This window comes from Vicugna pacos, chromosome 3, assembly GCF_048564905.1.
Source record: "Vicugna pacos chromosome 3, VicPac4, whole genome shotgun sequence".
NCBI classification, from domain to species: domain Eukaryota; kingdom Metazoa; phylum Chordata; class Mammalia; order Artiodactyla; family Camelidae; genus Vicugna; species Vicugna pacos.
In genome coordinates, this window is record NC_132989.1 from 42,682,659 (window position 1) to 42,688,658 (window position 6,000).

The window sequence follows — 6,000 nt, forward strand, 5'->3', positions numbered from 1 at the left end:
CATGATATGATTTATGCTTTAGAATGATTCATCAGGAAGACTAAAGGAGGAATGAAAACTAGACTCAGGGACTGTAGAAATAATGCAAAGAGAGAGTTTGGGCACTTCCACTAATAGGGAATAAAAGTAAGAAAGCAATCCAGGATGAATCCTAGGCTAAAGCTAGCATGGATGGTGTGCCATTCACCTGGGGTGGGGTCAGAAGGGACAACTTTGGAGAAGAGGAGTTAATAGTTCTATTTTGGGCATGTTGCATCTTAGTTACCTATTAAGGCATCCCTCATAGTAGTAATGCCTAGTAGTAACCAGTTCAATATCTGAGTGAGGAGCCCAGGGAAGAGATTTGGGTTGGAAATATAAATTTGAGGATTCATCAACATATAAGTGTTATCTGAAGCTGTGGGACCAAGTCAGATCAGATAGGAAGAGAATATAGATGAAGAAAAGAACAGGACCTAAGACTGAGCCAGGGAGGACTCATTTTCAGGGATCTGGTAGAGAAGAGGACAGGAGCCAGCAACAAAACTGAGGGAGGGCCCAAAAGGTGGGGGGAAATCAGGTGTACCGAGCCCCCAAAGCCTAAAGAAGAAACCTTTTCAAGGAGGGAGTCATTAACCATGTCAATTGCTGTTGAGAGGTCAATTAGGACAATGAGAGAGAACTGACAATTGACTCTGACATGGTATAAATCACTAGTAACCATGGTAAGCGTGATAGGAGCTGCTTCAGTAGAGTGGTTTCGCTAAAAGCCCCATTCTAATGAGTTAAGAAGGAAAATGAGAGCAAGACAGCAAGCACAGGCAACTCTTTCGAGTAATTTTGTTGGGAAGCAGAGATGAAAATAGGGCAGTAGCCGGATGGAGAAAACAGCACAAGGGGTATTTGTGATACACGATAATAAGGCATTTTATATGATATTGCAAATGGTTTTTAATAAATCTGATAATTAATATTTATTCAGCATTTACACTGTGCCAGGGACCGGTCCACATACTTTCTTGTATTGCTCATTTAATTATCAAAGTATTGCTATTTCAGAGATAAAGTTACTGAGGCATGGAGTAGTAAATTAATTTGCCCAAAGACACATTCTTAATTAGTTGCAAAGCCACGATTTGAAAACTGGCAATATGAGCTCTTCACCACTGCAGCAGAAGATGCAAGAAAGAAAAATAATGACAGAAAAGTAGCCCCTGAAAACGTGAGAGACGGGGAGCTTTAGAGAAATGGGTCTGAGAAACAAAAGCAGATGGTAAACAGAGTGTATGACAAGTAGTTAGAATTCATGGTAGGAATCGGTATTTCTCCTCTGATTACATGTCTTATTTGTATAATTGAAAGCTAATAATTTAAAAATATTATTAAGACATTTCCTGCCCATAAAGGGAGACAGACCAAGCAAGTGTTTGTGTTAAGTGCTCAGAATGGAGCCTGGAAAATAGTAGGGACCATGTAGGGTTAGAGTCTACTAGGCTCAATGGTGTTACCTAATCTTCTTGAGAAGAATATACAGGGCATAGTGGGGACTTATACGGGAGAGTGGGAAAAGCAAAAGCAGGAAAGTCTTTAAAACAAAAGATTCTTGAGTTCACACTTGAGATGACTTTTGAAAACTGAGTAGGTGTATTTAAGGCAACTGGATGCAGTGGAGGATGACAAAGAGCCTTACAGAGAGTAGGAAACCATGAGCATCAGGGACTCCAGAAGGATCAAACCAGCTATTAAAGGATGCACAGATAATTCTTTAGAGCTGAAACATTAAGTTTCAGCAACGGTCAATGCAAGAAAGAGAGTGGGAGAGACAGACTGGAGGGTCCAGGGACAAAGGGGCTTCTATACTAGACAAAGAGCCTCCTAATCAGCTCCGCATTTTGGAAAGATTACTTTCGCTTAAAACAAATAAACAAAACAAACAAAGAAGTTGGGGTGTGCAAAACTCAAGTTAGGAAGACCGATTATTAACATCACTGAAAGAAGAGAATCTCAGGTTATGAGGTAGCCATAACGGAAGATAAAAATGGAGGCAAATTCAACAGAAAATTACGGAGTATGCAGTATTTAACAGAGGACAATAAGTGAGAGAAGGATGAGCGTTAAAATAAAAAGGAAAACTAAAAGTACCTCCGAAATGAGTAATAACCAAAAACAAAACAAAGTGAGAGGAGTATGGGAAGGGAAAGGAGAAAAAGAAAAAGAAGGAGGAGGAGAAGAAAGAAGGAGGGGGAAGAGGAAGGGTAAGGGAAGAGGGGGAAGAAGAGGAAAAGAAAGAAGAAGACAGGGAAAAAAAAAGATGGGTCAGTTGCAGTCAACGTTAGAGAAATATAATGAAAAGGGAGCATCTACTTTTTACCAAGTTTTGGTCCCAGAGCAAAGCATTTGAAAGGAAGCCGTCTGGATTTTTGGGTGTTTAGAGGTTATGCCCAAGGAACAGTTGGGTAGATGCTAAATAAGGATAAACCCACACCCTTTATTAAATATGAAAACACAAGAAGTTGGGAGCAGAACCTCATATACTAGCAGGGAATTCTGTTGGACTGCCCAGAGGAAGGTCCCAGATGGGAAATGTCAATGTGTTAGAGAAGTTCTGGGACATTGTGGCTTTGTCAGTTCTCCAGAGGATTCTAACACAACCCATAGATAGCAAACCATATCCACAATGCCCAGCTTAGTTTACTAGTTGTTTCACTGCTTGGAAGAAACCAAAGATGAGTCAAGAGGAATGTTCATGCTCCCCTTACAGGTTGGCCAGGAATACTGAAGCAAACTAAGTAGCCTGGGTCAGAAGCAGATCAAGGAGTCAACGGTAGCAGTGGCAAAACTGAAGAGGGGGCGATAGGTCTGAAAGAGTAATGGAGCCAGAATCTACAGGATTAGATGACTGAATGAGTTTGTCAGATGAGGGAGAGGGAAAAGCCAAAAGTGGTACCCCTGTTTCCAATGAAATGAGAGCAGATTTGAAGATGGGAGAATACGAATTCACTTTGGGAATACTGAGTCTGAGGGGCTGGTGAGGCCTCAGTCATATTTGTGGATCAGAAGCTCAGGAGAAAGGTCTGGGCTGGGAACGTGGTTTGTAGCCATCAGGACATAAGTGGTGCAAAGTGTGAAGGTCCAGCTATACAGCAAGAGCAGGCAGACAAAGAGGATCCAGCACAGGGCACCCAGAGACATCAGCCCAATAACTAGAATGAGTACTGGACAGGACTGAACCTCAAGGAGACTAAGTAACCAATAATGTCAGGGTCAAAACTGGTTTAGTATTTTAGCTTTAATTTAGCCAATGAGCAGAAATTATTTTAATAAATACATCACTGTTCACTTAACAAGGCTGATACAAAGCAGGCATAAAGAACATTCCTAACAAGAACACAAGCACATCTCGCTGTAACAATAGCATGACCTTCACGGGAGAGCAGCTTTTAGAGACAAATCCTCTCCTCGAACTCCCTCTTCTCTAGCAATTGTCTCCCCTGAACAATTTTGAATCATTAAGAGACACAGCTTCTAATTAACCTAGTAATATCTCCTAATTACTGTGTGTACTCAAGTCAAGACTTTGAAGTCTTGAGACTTCAGATGGCACAGTCATGAGACCGCAAAATTTTTTTGTTAAACACAATATGATTTTTATTAAAAATTAATACCTACCTTTTCTAAGCTTAAAATATAATAATAATAAAGACCTTCCTCATATGTACTCCTCCAACATCTAACTTCATTGTTTTTGAAGGAAGAGAAGTGGAGGAAGAAATATTAAGGATCCATGGGAAAAGCTGATTAATAAGTCAACCACTGACCAGCTGTCCTTGCAAATGTAATTCTGTGCACTGAGTAACTAGAAAGAGACTTACCATACTTCTTTCTACTTTTAATAACCTGAAAAGCCTCATTTAGGGGCCGAAGACCCTAAAGTATGTGCTCTCATTTCGTATAATTATGCCAGATTTATAAGAAATGGGAACATTTTTTATTCCAATTGACATATTTAGATCATAAATGTTTGTTTCTGCAGTTTCAAATGACCTCTAAACAGGGAAGCTCAAAATACGCTTCTTTTCTACTTTATGAAGGATTTTTTAAAAGATAATTTCTGACACAACAATTCTGTGATTTCTGAGATGTATTAGGCTCCCTAGGAAATATTTCTCAAACTCTTCCTCAGTCTCCTGATCTTCCCTGAGGGATGCGACCCACTGGCATCTGTGAAAGAGCACATGTGGAACCAATTCCCCAAAAACACATTGTACGCACATGAAGAGAGAAGATGGGTGTTTCATTAGCCCTACTGTTTCCTCCCTGTTTCTAGGCACCTGTGAGACATGATTTCCCAGAAAGGATGGAGCGTGATTAAAAATGCTCCTGAAAGCTTTTGGATTGAGCGATTTTTTTTTTCCAACAGGAAAGAGCTCTCTGACATTCATCCAAGTCACTGGGGAACAAGGACAACTTGCAGCCGACTGGCATTTTTCTTCAGCATCCATCTCTATCCCATGCACAGGGTGAACCAAGAGCTTGCTAAGGAAACCAGACAGGAGCGCAAACCAAGTAAAATTGCTGTAAATATCTTTTTTCCTTCTTGTCCACATGATTTTAAGAATCACATGACATCAAAACCAGAGGCTGCTTTAAAAGGGGGCAAGAAATTATAAATCACTACAGAGCAAATACCATTTCTGCAACTTAGCTGCATAAACAGTGTAATACATATAAATAAGACAAAAACATTCCACAATATAAATCCTATCACTGGCAGAACAGACACAACCTTGGGAGCATCCCTGGGAGTCGCAGCCTAACTGGCTTTGACAGCCAGCACACCACATTCACGTACTGTGAAGCTGTACACTCAGCTTCTGAGGAATTAAGAATAAACTCTAAACAAAGCCATTTTCTCTGCTGATTTGAGCCCAAAAAGGGGGAAGTGAAGGGGGGCGCTTTGAATTGAACCACCAATGTACTCACCTTGGAACGAAAGTTATTCACCCTTTCTTCTGCCCTCAGCACGGAGAGCGCGCGGCCGGCAGGAGAGAAAGCGGAGTGAGGCCATCAAGGTGACGGTGAGGTGCTGGAGAAAGAGGGGAGCACCTCTTCATTAACCCAAAAAACCGTTCCTCGGGGGGTCCCTGAAGCCACAGTGGGCAAGTGGAGTCGGTTTGCTCGGAAGCCACTCTTTAGTCTCTGAATCTGCTCGCTCTGACCCCGGCATTTCCACAACTCGCGGGCCAATCTGTCCGCTTCCTGTGAGAAGAACCCGTCCTCGACCTCAGATCTCGCGATGCTCTTCTCCCCACCTCTCCTCCTCCCTCACCAGCCAATAAACCGCACCTCTACTGAGGACGGCCCGTGCGCTTAAAAGTATATCCTAATATTACTCAGCCATAAAAAAGAATTGAATAACCCCATCTGCAGCAACATGGATGGACCTAGAGATTATCCTACTAAGTGAAGTAAATTAGACAGAGAAAAAAGAATACCATATGAGATCACTTATATGTGGAATCTAAAAAAAAAAGTGATACAAATGAACTTATTTACAAAACAGAAACAGACTCACAGGCATAGAAAACAAAGTTATGGTTACAAAAGGGGTAAGGGCAGGGAGGATAAACATGGAATGTGGGATTAACAGACACATCATTATATATAAAATAAACAATAAAGACCTACTGTATAGCACAGGGAAATATAGTCAATATTTTGAAATAACCTATAATGGAAAAGAATCTGAAACAGAATATACATATAAATATAGGTATCTATAACTGGATCACTTTGCTGTACACCTCAAACACTGTAAATAAACCATACTTCACTAAAAAAAAACTGTATATCCTAACCAACCTGGCTACTCCACAGGCAGACATGCCAGTTACTCCAGTTCCCTGATTTCAATGGAATCCAAACTCTGAAAAAGAATTGAGGAGAATGTAGTGGTGTCCATGCATGCTAAAAATGAGGTGAGGGTGTATATACGTGCTTACATCTTCATATTTGTGCCCA

The 6,000-nt window shown here is 41.0% G+C and overlaps 1 long non-coding RNA gene across 1 annotated transcript in view; it reads right to left on the reverse strand.

Annotated features, from left to right (window-relative positions):
- LOC140689534 (uncharacterized) overlaps positions 1 to 5,056 on the reverse strand; it is a 225,298-nt gene extending 220,242 nt beyond the window's left edge. Inside the window, exon 1 of the long non-coding RNA XR_012064582.1 lies at positions 4,963 to 5,056. This is a non-coding gene — a long non-coding RNA (uncharacterized lncRNA). The remainder of the gene's footprint in view (positions 1 to 4,962) is intronic.
- Between the last annotated feature and the right edge of the window lie 944 nt (positions 5,057 to 6,000).